This window comes from Mesocricetus auratus, unplaced genomic scaffold, assembly GCF_017639785.1.
Source record: "Mesocricetus auratus isolate SY011 unplaced genomic scaffold, BCM_Maur_2.0 Super-Scaffold_100003, whole genome shotgun sequence".
Classification (NCBI taxonomy): Eukaryota; Metazoa; Chordata; class Mammalia; order Rodentia; family Cricetidae; genus Mesocricetus; species Mesocricetus auratus.
The window spans coordinates 59775504-59789271 of NW_024429188.1; the positions used below are offsets into that span (position 1 = coordinate 59775504).

A 13768-nucleotide genomic window follows, 5' to 3' on the forward strand; every position below is an offset into this window, starting at 1 on the left:
TGTCAAATAGCATATAAAGGCAAACCTATCATAATTACACCTAACTTCTACATGGAAACTCTAAAAGCCAGAAGGTCCTGGATAAGTATTCTATCAACACTAAGAGACCATGGAATGCACTCTTAATAAGTACCAGTGGAAGACAATCAGACAATTATGAGAATATTCCAGAATCAAAAAGAGTACATAGACCAATATGCCCTATGATAGACTCTTCACAGGAAGACTTTGTAAAAGTTAAGAGATACTAATCATTCAATGATTTATAATTGAGATGCAGTGTTATATTATTAGTTATAACTATATTGGCATTAAATTCATTGCTTTCAAATGCTATAAAAAGCATTACCTTATTTTTTCCCTCTCTCTTTGCTGTCAGGTTTTGAATTTCAAAGTTGAATTTTTGTGGACTTTATATGAAAATTTATAAAAATATAACCAATAGTTAATTCATAAAGGGTTATCTCAATATTAATTTCCCCAAAGTTCGTTACAATAGAGAGAACCATCCTTAGAAAATATATAAAATTAAGGACCATAGTGTGTTCAACTTAAATATAAAAATTAAAAAGCCATTGTAATGAGTATAGGGGAATTGATTGATTGATTCTGAACGAGTTGAAGACATTCACTGTGAATCTACTTATTAGCTCAACGAGGAAAAGCTGAGAGAAGCCCTGAGGCACAGCCAGCTTCAGTCATTTTCACTTGCTTTGCTTAAGCTCCTCTAGCAAATTTTCTAAAGTTAACACCCATGCTGACCTCATTGTGACTCTTTATTGACCATCCAAGCTCCACCCACATGACCCCACGTTGACCCCACGCTGGCCTACGTGTCTAGCACTCATCATTTTGTTCTTTGTAACCTCACAGTGTACCCTGGAACAGCTATCCAGACATTCAAGTCCCTTCTGAAATATTGCAAGCATCAGGCCACTGATTGCTCCTGTTCTTGAATGCTCTGCGGAGGTGTGCCTTCTAGCAGTTCTTCTGCTGCCTGAAATCACAGTCTCCCAGCAACTCCACCGGATTTTCCAGATCCTGACCCAAAATCTTCAGGTAGAATTGAGCAGCTAAGGTCTCCAGCCCTTGGCTCTCTTCCTGCCTCTTCTGTCTCTGAATTATGCCTTAATAACTTGACTCAGCCTAATCTTCTCATCTCTCTCTATACCCTAGGCTCCACAGAGTCATCACAAGCTGCCACAGAAGATAGTTCAACCTACTGTGGAGAAGGATGCACTTAAGACAATTCAGAAGGAGTTGTCTGCCATGAATCAAGATCCACCGGCCCAATATTCTGCAGGGCTGGTAGCAGATGACCTGCTCCACTGGCAAGCAACTATAATGGGTCCAGAAGACAGCCCCTACCAGGGAGGGGTATTTTTCCTCTCAATGCACTTCCCATTCAATTACCCCTACCAGCCCCCCAAATTTCTTTCATTACCGAATCTTTCACCCCAATATAAGCAAAAAGGGGAGTATCTGCCTCGACATCTGGAGTTCTAAGTAGTCACCGGCACTCACAATTTCCAATGTACTACTTTCTATTTGCTCTCTACTATGCGATCCAAACCCAGACGAGCCTCTGAATCCTGAAGTTGTGATGATTTACCACACAGATTTAGAGGAGTATAATAAATTAGCTCGGGAGTGGACCCAAAGATATGCCATATAATTTCAACATGTAATTCCATGATCATAATAATAAACCTTGTGGTTTTCTTTATCTGTTGTGTTTTATTTATTACTTTGATTGAAATTATCACTCTCCAGTCTTTTCTAGATAAACACTGTACAGTTTTCAGACTAGGGTAACTAGGAGTGGGGTTAACAGGTGGAAAAGAAGAAGAAGTGAGTGGGATAAGGGCAGATGGGGATTGGGAGTGAAAAGGGCAAATTGATTAGGTGTGTGGAGGTGAGAGAAGGGCAGATGACGGGGAGATGGGGGTGAGAGTAAGGAGAGGGGAAGATGGGTGGCATGAGCAAGAGGTAGGGAGAAGAGTGAGAAGGATGGATTGTTTGGCATAGAGAGGGTAGGGAAGAGGAGAAGGACAGATGGGCTGGATGTGGGGAAGGTGGAGGTAAAGGTCATAATGGCTCATGGATTGGGTTTGGGGGACTTGGAAAGTGAGGAAGGATAAATGGACAGGAGTTTGGGAATGTGTGTGAGGAGGACAGATGGATGAAATGTGGGAATGTGGGCTGTGAGTAAGAAGGGCTTGCTGCAACATGCTGGAGAGCATGGGAATTGAGGTGCTGGGAAAACTATCAAATCAGTTTGAGGTTAGATTTTCCTAAACAATCTTTAAGTTAGAAAGTTAGATTTTGGAATAAAAGCAAGACAAAGCTGTGTTCACATTAAGATTAATGGCAAGCAGTACCACCAGCCACTAATGGAGGAAGGTTTTTTTTGTTTTGAGAAAATTCATCCACCATGATCAAGTAGGTTTCATCCCATGGATGCAGGGATGGTTCCAAATAAGAAAATCTGTCAATGTAACCCACAATATAAACAAGTTGAGATGCTGGAAAAGTCTTTGACAAAATCCAACACCACTTCATAATGAAGGTCTTGGAGAGGCTGGGATAATAGGAACATACCTAAACATTATAAAAGTTATATATAGGAACCAACATCCATCATCAAACTAAATGGACAGAAACTCAATGTGATTCCTCTAAGACCAGGAACAAGACAAGTCTGTAAACTCTCTTCATACCTCTTCAATATTGTACTGGAATTTCTAGCCAGAGCAATAAGACAACAAAAGTATATCAAGGGGATAAAAATTGGAAAGGAAGAGGTTAAACATTCCCTGTTCCAGATGATATGATAGTTTACATAAGTGACACTAAAAACTGTACCAGGGAACTCCTACAGCTGATAAATACCTTCAGCAAAGTGGCAGGATACAATATGAACTCAAGAAAATCAGTAGCTGTATCTACTATATACAGATGATAAAAGGGCTGAGAAAGAAATCAGAGAAACATCACCCTTTACAATCACCACAAATAACATAAAATTCCTTGGGTAACCCTAACCAAACAAGTAAAAGACATGTATTGCAAGAACTTTGAGTCTCTAAAGAAAGAAATTAAAGAAGACACTAGAAATTGCAAAGATCTCCCATGCTCTTGGATAGGCAGGATCAACATAGCAAAATTGGCAATCGTGACAAAAGCAATCCACAGATTCAATGCAATCCCCATTGAAATCCCAACACAACTCTTCACAGACCTCCAAAGAACAATTCTAAAATTTATATGGAAAAACAAACGCAACCAGTGTAGCCAAAGCATGCCTGTTTAACAAGGTAACATCCTGAGGCATCACCATCCTTGACTTCAAGCTCTATTATAGAGCTATAGTCCTGAAAACAGCTTGGTATTGGTACAAATATAGACAAGTAGACAAATAGAATAGAATCGAAAACCTTAATATTAACTCACACAAGTATGAACTCTTGGATTTGACAAAGAAGCTAAAATTATACAATGGAAAAAAAGAAGACATCTTCAACAGTTGGTGCTGTCATAACTGGATGCTGCAGATAGATCCATGTCTATGTCCATGTACAACATTTAATTCCAAATGGATTAAAGACCTCAACATAAATCTAGTCACTTTGAAGCTCTTAGAAGAGAAAGTAGGGGGCACCCTTTAATGAATTAGTACAGGAGACCACTTTCTGAACATAACACCAGTATCTCAGAAATGGAGATCTTGGACCACAGACTGATGACTGAGAGGCCAGCATGGGACTGATCTAGATCCCCTGAATGTGGATGTCAGGCAATCTATGGGGTTTTGGGTAGTAGATCAGTATTTATCCCTGGCACACAAATGGACTTTGTGCACCCATCCCACATTGAGGGTTGGTCTCTTAATCTGGACACTTGGGGGGAGGGCCTTGCCCACCCCACCCCCTGAACAAAATGACAGATTCTAGGGATCCACCATGGAGGGCCTTACACTCCCTGGGGAATGGAGTCGCGATTGGGTGGGGGGCTGGGGGGCTGGGGGGCTGGTGGTGGGGAGCGGGCATGGAGTGAAGGTAGAGGGAGCTGGGAATGACATGGGAAGCAAGCTTGTTTCTAATTTAAATATATAATAAAAATGATAAATTAAAACACAACAGAAAGCCGGGCGGTGGTGGTGCATGCCTTTAATCCCAGCACTCGGGAGGCAGAGGCAGGCGGATCTCTGTGAGTTCGAGGCTGGGCTGGACCGATAGCCTCCAAAACAATACAGAGAAACCCTGTCTCGAAAAACCAAAAAAAAAAACACAACAGAAAACACACAAAACAGGGAGCCTTAATTAATTTGATGAAATAAAATATATCAGAATCTAGTCATTAAGAAACATGGACTTGCACCTGCTGGACAGAACACTTGAACATTCCTAGATAAATTAAATTATATGACAAACAACATTGATATTCAGAATAAAGGAAATCAGAAAATCTTTACATGAAAAAATGAAACAATCAAGGGAAAAGTTAAAATTAAAAATGTACCCTGTTACAATAAACAGCACACTTGATAAGGGTATAGGTAGCCATTTATTGTAGACATTACTTACAAGAAAAAACTGGCAGCCAAGTTGAGTCAGCAGCTGTGGCTACAGAACTGGAAGCCCAAAAGAGGGCATGCCTCTCTCCTGCACTGCCTTTTATTACCACCTTTGTATGTGCCTCTAGACACACTCAAAGTGGGCATGGTTAGCGACACAGTTCAGTGCCCTTTCATCACCACATCAGTATGTGACTATTCATGCCCAAAGTGATCATGGCTACTGGTGCAGGCCTAATATCTGTTCCTACAATTACCCTTTTAATCTAAAGAAGATATTTAAGCTTAAAAAAACTAACTTGTTCCAATGAACAAAATGTCTCAAACATCTATCCCATCTAAACCTAAGCTTATCTGAAAGAGATACCCAAGTCTGAACACATCCTTGCAATCCCAACCCTAAAATAATGGAAAACTAACACTAACAGTTGTAAAATATCCTGCAACAACAAAAGTAGAGAGAGGGGGCATGGAATTCTCAAATGCCTTGACTTCAAAATGTAAGTGTAAAAATATGTTACTTTGGAAAAGACATTTTATTTCTGTTTCCACAGAAAATGGAAAGCTGTAGATTCCTTCCAAGCTTCTGTGGTTTGATGACCCAAGACCCCCAGAAGCAGTGGGCAATGTGTTCCAACATCTAAGACTGTTGAGATGATGCAGCTTTGCAGACCACAAAAACAAGGACGTATACAGATTTCTGTGTTTTGTCATGATCCCCATGGTATTGGCAGCGCCCCCTATCAGCAGGAAGCATTTTGGATTAAGCAATGTCCAAATTCTCAAATATTATTTATAAGTCTTTGTTTTTATTTGAATGGGGTTGCTTATAATTGGTTAATGATCACAACCAATCTCTTTTTAAAGGTAAAAGGGTTTTATGGTATCGAAATGAATACTTTGTATTGGTATGTTTTTTCATTTATTGATACAAATTCAAGGTCAATTTTTGGATATGTATATTTCTCCTCTTGTTTGAGTATTGTGTTTATACTGATCTTTTAAAATGTAATGCATAAATACAGATTATAGATCATTACTTATAATAGTCAGAATTTATAGTTACGCTAGTTAGGTTTTCTAGATATAGAGATATATTTGAGATAGATAGTCTTCAAACCTTTCAAAGACCTTCAGTAAATGGCATTTGAAATGGTTTAGGGTTTTTCTTGACAAGGAGAACTGGGTGCTCCCGGTAGCACCAGTCATGTCTGAGCAGAATATGGGCATTGAAGAAACTCACTATGATGTTTGCTTTCAATACAGCAAGTTAGCTATTTGGGCAAGAAATGCTCTTGCCTAGACTGTTGCTGTATAATCTGGACATGCAGGACCCACAGAAAAGTGACTAATGAATTTCGACAGTCCTAAGGGTTTCCTGCTTCATGGAAGGGTCTGCCAGACTTTCTGCAAGGACACAGGAAAATGACTGACAGACTGCCAATGCAGATGGACAGTTTGAAATTTCCTGCTTTGCTGAGAAGTCTTACAAACACACTGAGGCCTATGGGCTGAAGATGGATGCCCCAATGTTACAGAGGAACTTTGGGTGACTGTCAAGGTAGTGAGCTATCTCTGTCAATTCTATATACATTATACTTTATATATTATACTTCTGTGGTCTTTGATGGAGTTGAAGACAGATAGTTATATTTATAGTTTTCTTTACTCATGATAAAAGATAACCTACATATAAGACTTTAGACTCACCAAGATAGGATAGATGATATTTTCTTTAAATCTTACTAAATGTTAATGAATGGACAAAATATTGTAACTATAGTTCTTACTTGATAACTGTTCTGTTATATATAATTTGGCTATGTTAAAGTTAAAACCTTACTTTTTATTTAGACAGAAAAGAGGAGATGATGGGAGATATCATCCTGTAAATCTGTCTCTCTTATTGGATGTAGAATAAAGCACTTTGGGCCAATAGGAAATCAAGATAGGTGGGACTAGGTGTCAAGGAGGATTCTGGGAAAGAGAGGCAAAGATACACAATGTAGGCCGCCAGTGGAGTAAGAAGTTGGGACCCTTTTCTCCGGTAAGAGAAATACTTAGATTAACAATTATAGGTTAAATACTTAAGTCAGAGCTCGCAAGTAAGAAACAAAGCAAATGGCCAACAGCTTCATTATTAATATAGTGTTTTGATTGTTATTTGGGGACAGCAACTGTGGCAGGGCACAGGCGACTGGTGGAGAAAACTAAACATTAAAATGTACTAAACATTTGTTGGCGTCTTTGTGTGCCTTAGCTTATTTGTGAAGTTACCACAAGCTAAGAGTCTTCTAAGAGAACCTCAACTGTGAAAATATTCTCATCAGATTAGCATGTAAACAAGCCCATGATGCATTTTCTTGATCAATGATTGGTGTGGGAGAGTCCAGGTCCTGTGTGAACTGCCACTCTTGGCCAAGTGTTCTTGGGGTATAAAAGAGCAGGCTAAGAAACCTTGGAGGAGCAAGCCAGTAAGCAACATTCCTTTATGACTTATGCTTCCTTTCCTGCCTCCAGGTTCCTGCCTTAACTTCCCTTAAGTAATGCCATGTGTGACTTGAGAATTGTATGCTGAAACATATCCTTTCCTTCCCAAGATGCATTTGATCTTGTTGATCATCATAGCAATAGAAGTTTAACTAGGACCAGGCCACTCCTGCTGGGGGCCAGGCCTAGCAGTAAACAAGTTCCAGAGAGGATGTAAGGATCAGGCAAAGGGAAGTTTTGTCACACACCCAGATGGGGAGACTTAACAAATATGACTGACTAGAAATCAGAAAGTTTCTTTACATATACAGTTTTTAAAAACATTCATGATTATCTCAAGAGCTGCAGAACACATCGTTTTGTCCAGTCAATATTCTTTAGCAGGCACAGGGTTACAGGTTAAGTACAGGTTAAGGTTGCAGGTTAAGATAGAAGAGATTTTATTATTAAACCCATATCCCTATTCCTGGGATTTTATAGATCATTTCAGCTTAAGCAAGCATAACATGGAAGCCTGTCCTTAGGATGGCAGCAGTTTGCAGATTCAAGATGTTTTAGATAATATCTGAGTCATCCCAGGAGAATTGATATACTTTAAGCAATATCTTATTAACTTTTGATGGTTAATCATATTACTTGCAAATCAGCCCAAGGCTGAGCAGGCTTAGGAACTATTGTATCTGTTATTAAATTCCTTATAAAATTTGTATTTGTAACATTTTTGTATTTATAATCCTTTAAGAATTTGCTAAATAAAAGAATACTTTTGTTTCTAAATTAAGTAACATCACAGAAGCCTGATGTAAATCAATCTTTTAAGGGATTACACAGACCTTATTCTTCTTACATTATTCTATATCGTTCTTTAATCACACACACACACACACACACACCCACACACACACACACACATATATATATACATATATATATGTTATCATAGTCACTCTAGTTCTTGTTGTTGAATTCTCTTTAGAGGCTAAATATTTATGGCCCTCTAGCTTGTAGTTTATGTTTCTAAGAAATTATAATTATACTGTAAAAGGTATTCTGTGCTCTGATTCACTGTAAGTTCTCCTATCCTGCTGAACCCTGTCTGTCTCTTCTTAATTCATAGGGTTCTAACTATGTTGTTCTTGACTTTATGTAAGGGCACATAACAATCTCTAAGGAACATACAAGATTTCCAAATAGTCAACTGATATTACATCCCTGAAAGCAGAGGGTAGTAGTTCAGCACTTCTCCAGCAGGATATAGAAAAAAATTTCTTGGAAAAGACATGGGTGAATCATGCTAATAGTCAGACTCCCCCAAGACAATTACATGCAGAGATTCAACCTGAAAGGAAAGGGCATCAGATCAAAAACTGTAGCATCTGAATCAGCTTTGCTGGATCTTTGTCAACCAGCTTTTCTGGCTTCATGACTTTCACTGTTCCCTTAGGAGATGACTGTGCTACATGCCAGTCAGAATAACGGTGCAATCTATGGCAGTTTGAAGAGCAGGTGCAGGCTAAGCAAGCCAGAAAAACAGATAGGGGAATTCATACAGAGACTCCCTGCTGGACCAAAAAACACATCTTCTGCCAGTACCACAGACAGATATACCACCAGTGTATCTACTCCACTCACTCAATGCCTCAATCCCCACTCCCTTCTTCATCACCATGTTCCACCCCCAACACAAGCAGAGACCCTTTGCTGTGCCAAAGGACAAGTTAGAACTCATAAGGCCAGCCTTCATTAAAGTCAGCTGCCAACTTGTACACAGACCCCCTACAGAAACAGAGGTCATCATAACCATGAGAAATCCTGGCTACAAAGGCAGAAGACCAAAGAAGAAGCAGAATCCAATGGAGGAAAAATATCAAACAAAGACAAACTCAGAAATCATCACCTACACCTATAATTATCCCAAATCCAGATGCCTAAACATGAGTGTAAAAACACAGTCAACAATAGCCAGGGCCCAGCAATCCTTACACAGCAGGAAGTAAGTACTCCAGCACAGAAGAAGGACAAGAAAAAATGACCTTAATATTAACTTTATGAAGATGATAGAAGTCCTTAGAGAGAAAATGAAAAAATCCCTTAAAAATATTGAGGAAAGACAAAAAATGGAAGTAATAAGTCACTTAAATAATGCCAAAAAAGCCAAGAAAAAGCAAACGAGCAGGTTAAACAAACTGTCCAAGACCTGAAAATGGAAATAGAAGCAATGAAAGAAACAAACTGAGTGAATTCTGGAACTGGAAACTCTGGGTAAGCAAACAGGAAGTACAGATTCAAGCATCACCAACAGAATAGAGGAGACAGAAGAATGAGTCTCAGGCATAGAAGATACAACTAAAGGAATAGCTTCATTAATCAAAGAAAAGTTTATTCTAAATAAATCCTAACACAAAACATTCAGGATACCTGGGACTTCATGAAAAGACCAAACATGATAATAATAGGAATAGAAGAAGCAGAAGAATCTCAGCAGAAAGGACCCAGAAAATACTTTCAACAAAATCATAGAAGAAAATTTTCTTAATTTAGAGAAAGACATGCCTATAAAAGGTAAGAGAAGGTTACAGAACACCAAATAGATTGAACCCAACATGTAATATTCAAAACATTTAACACAGAGAAAAAAGAAAGAATATTAAAAGCTACAATGGAAAAGGCCAAATAATATAAAGGTAGACCTATTACAATTAGAGTTGACATTTCATCAGAGAGGCTAAAAAACAGTAGGACCTGGACAAATGCCTTACAGACTTTAAGAGGCCATGGATATGATACCAAACTGTTATATGCAATAAAATTTCAATTCTGAAAATCTATGCCCCAACTACAAGGGTGACCATATTTGCAAAAGAAACATTGTTAAATCTTAAATCACACAACAAACCCCACACACTGATAGTGGGAGACTTAAACATACCACTCCCACCAATGGACAGGTCTGTCAGACAGAAACTTAGCAGGGAAATAAGAGAACAAACAGATATTATGGGATACAATGAAAGTAGTAATAATTTAGTAAAGAGCCATTGGGGGAAGTGCTTTTAATGAAGGGGAACTAGAACAAGGCTTAAAGGAGAATAATGGGGCCTAAAAGGCTAAATAGGGGCAGGACTTGAAGGCAGAGTAGAGAGGGAGGATATGAGAGGAACAAGGAACACTAAAGACCTTTTGAAAAAGACTCAAGGAAACCTACTGTCAAAAAATGTAGTAATAAGAAGAAATTTCATCAAATTATGTGCCTTCATAAAGAAATTGGAGAGATCTCTATGAGCAAGTTTACTACACACCTGAAAGTTCTAAAAAAACGGAGCAAACACACCCAAGGGAAGTAACCAGCAGGAAATAATCAAACTGAGAACTGAAATGAAAAAATAGAAACAAAGAGAACAAAGCAAAGAATCAATGAAGCAAATGGTTGGCTTGATGATATTTTGTTTGTGCTTTAATAAATAATACTTGCCTGAAGAACAGAGTGCTTAGCTAGCCACTAGTTAGTCATAGAGGTCATGCAGTGGTGGCATACACCTTTAATCCCAGCATTTAGAAAGCAGAGGCAGGCAGATCTCTATGAATTCCAGTCTTTCCTGGACTACATGAGATTGATCCAGTCTAATAGAGAATCAGATCTCACACTTGGGTGTCACATGCATTTAATCCCAGCACTAGCGAGGTGGAGACAGGAGTGATATGGCTGGGCAGAGAGAGGAGTATAAGGATGGAAGAAACAGGAACTCAGTCTATTCAGTGTGAGGATTCCTAGAGACAAGATGTCATATTCAGTATAAGGATTTGTGGAGACAGGATCTTGCCCAGTTTGGTCTGAGGATTTGGTACAGATCAAAGTTCTGTATATTGGCAGGTTCTTTTTTCTCAGTTCTTTCAGGATTTATCCCAATATCTGACTTCAGGTTTTTACTATTAAGATCTATTAGAATTCATGCTATATTGGTTGTTTGAGAAAATCAACAAGATAGACCAACCATTATTGAACTTAACTAAAAGGCAGAGAAGGAATATCCAATTCAATAAAATCAGGAAATAAAGGAGAGAAAAATAGTAGACACCAAGGAAATCTAAAGAATCTTTACATTATACTTCAAAACACAAAATTGGAAAAGTTAAAATAAATGGACAATTTTCCCAATATATAACATTTGCAAAGTTAAATCAACATCAGACAATTTATTTTTTCCTTTTTAAAATTTAATTTGAATTACAAACAAGTTTGCCTCACATGTCAATCCTACCTCCCTTTCCCTCCCTTCCTCTCCTGCCCTCTTCAACCCTCCCCCAACCACTCCCCCAATCCCCACTCCACTCTCCGAGGAGAGTGATGACCTTCATGGGGGATCTCGAAAATCTGTCATATGATCCGGGCAGGGCCTAGGCCCTCCCCCATGTGTCCAGGTGGAGACAACATCCTTCTATGTGGAATGGGCTCCCAAAGTCCATCTGGATGACAAGGCTAAATGCCCCAAAGAATGCTTATGCCTCCTCACTGACGCCTATGTTCAGAGTATCTGGATCAATCCCATGGTGGCCTCTCAGTCATCAGTCTGGGCAGATAAACAATTTAAATAGACCTGAAAACCCTAAGGAAATAGAAACAATCGTTGAAAATATCCCAATGTAAAAAAAAGAAAAGAAAAAGAAAGAAAAATCATCCTGATATCCAATCCACACAGTTTCAAGAAAGAAAAATTACATACCAAATTCCCTCAGGGACATTAATGCAAAAGTACTCAATAAAATACTCGCAAATTGTATCCAAGAACACATCAAAAAGATCATCCCCATGATCAAGTAGGCTTCATACCAGAGGTGCAGGGATGGTTCAAGGTACAAAACTCTGTCAATGTAATCCCCCATATAAGCAAACTGAAAGAAAAAATAATCACATGATCATCTATTTAGATGTTGAAATAACTTTTGTCAAAATACAACACCCCTTTATGATATAAGTCTTGGTAAGATCTAGGAATTGCCTAGACACAGACACCATAAAGTTTTTTTTTACAGAAAATCTGCAGCCAACATGAAATTAAGTGGGGAGAAAAAGTAATTGCACTAAAATCAGGGGAAAGAACGTTGTACACTCTATGTATGTTCAATATAATACTTGAATTTCTAGCTAGAGCAATGAGACAAGGAAAGGAGATAAAAGAGATAACAATTGGAAAGAAAAATAGCGTTAAAGTATTGCTATTTGCAGATGACATGATAGTATACATAAGTGACTCCAAAAATTCTAGAACAGAACTCTTACAGCTCATCAGCAACTTTAGTGAAGTGGCCAGATACAAGATTAACTCAGAAAAATCTATATCATTCCTGTAACATAATTAAAATTGTCCTGGGAAGAAATCAGTTAAATAACACTCCTAATAATAGCCACAAATAACATAAATACTCTAACCAAGAAAGTGAATGACTTGTACAACAACAAATCAAAACTTTGAAGAAGGAAACTGAAAAATTTACCACAGTATCAAAAGATCTTTCATGCTCATGGATCTGTAAGATTAGCATTGTAAAAATGGCCTATCCTAATAAAAACAGTCTGCAGACTCAACAAATCCCACATCACAATCCCCACACAATTTTTACAGATCTTGAAAGCACAATACTGAACTTAATATGGAAAAGCAAATAAAAATGACACTTCCAGTGGTATCTCCATTACTAATTTCAAGGTGTATTACATAAATGTAGAAATAAAAATCATATGGTATTAACATAAAAATGGATATGTTAAACAATGGAATTAACTAAACACCAATGAACACCTAACTTTTGATAAAGAAGTATCAAATATGTGGAATATGAGACAGCGTCTTTAATAAATGGTACTGGTCTAACTGGATGTTGGTATGTAAATGAATTCAAATAGGTCTATATCTCTTACCATGCAGAAAACCCAAGTCAAAATAAATCAAAGACCTCAACATAAAGCCAGATACACTGAACCTGTTATAACAGAAAGGGCTGAATAGCCTTAAACACATCAAAACAGTAGACATCTCACTGAACAGAACACCAATATTACAGGTACTAAGATTGACAATTAATAAGTGAAAACTCATGAAACTAAATAGCTTCTGAAAGGTAAAAAGCACAGTCAACAGGACAAAAAACAGCAGCATGCAGAATGGGAAAAGATTTTCACCAACTACACATCTGACAGAGGGATAATATCCAAAATATATAAAGAACTCACGAAACTAGACAACATACTAATTACACCAATTATAAATATGAAGTATAAATGGGCATCTTTTGGATATATGCCTAAGAGTGGGGTTGCTGGGTCTTGTGGTAGGTTTATTCCCATTTTTCTGAGGAATCACCATACTGATTTCCAAAGTGGTTGGACAAGTTGGCACTCCCGCCAGCAATGGAGCAGTGTTCACCTTTTACCACATCCTCTCCAGCATAAATTGTCATTGGTGTTTTTGATTTTAGCCATTCTGACAGGAGTGAGATGGAATCTCAGAGTTGTTTCGATTTGCATTTCCTGGATGGCTAAGGATGTTGAGCACTTTCTCAAGTGCCTCTCAGCCATTTTAGACTCCTCTATTGAAAATTCTCTATTTAGTTCTGCAGCCCACTTTTTAATTGGATCCTTTGGTGTTTTGGAGACTTACTTCTTGAGTTCTTTGTAAATTTTGGAGATCAGCCCTCTGTCAGATG

At 38.1% G+C, this 13768-nt stretch overlaps 1 pseudogene; it reads left to right on the forward strand.

Annotated features, from left to right (window-relative positions):
• Positions 1–877: 877 nt before the first annotated feature.
• Positions 878–1675, forward strand: LOC121139846 (annotated as a pseudogene).
• The last annotated feature ends 12093 nt before the right edge of the window (positions 1676–13768 follow it).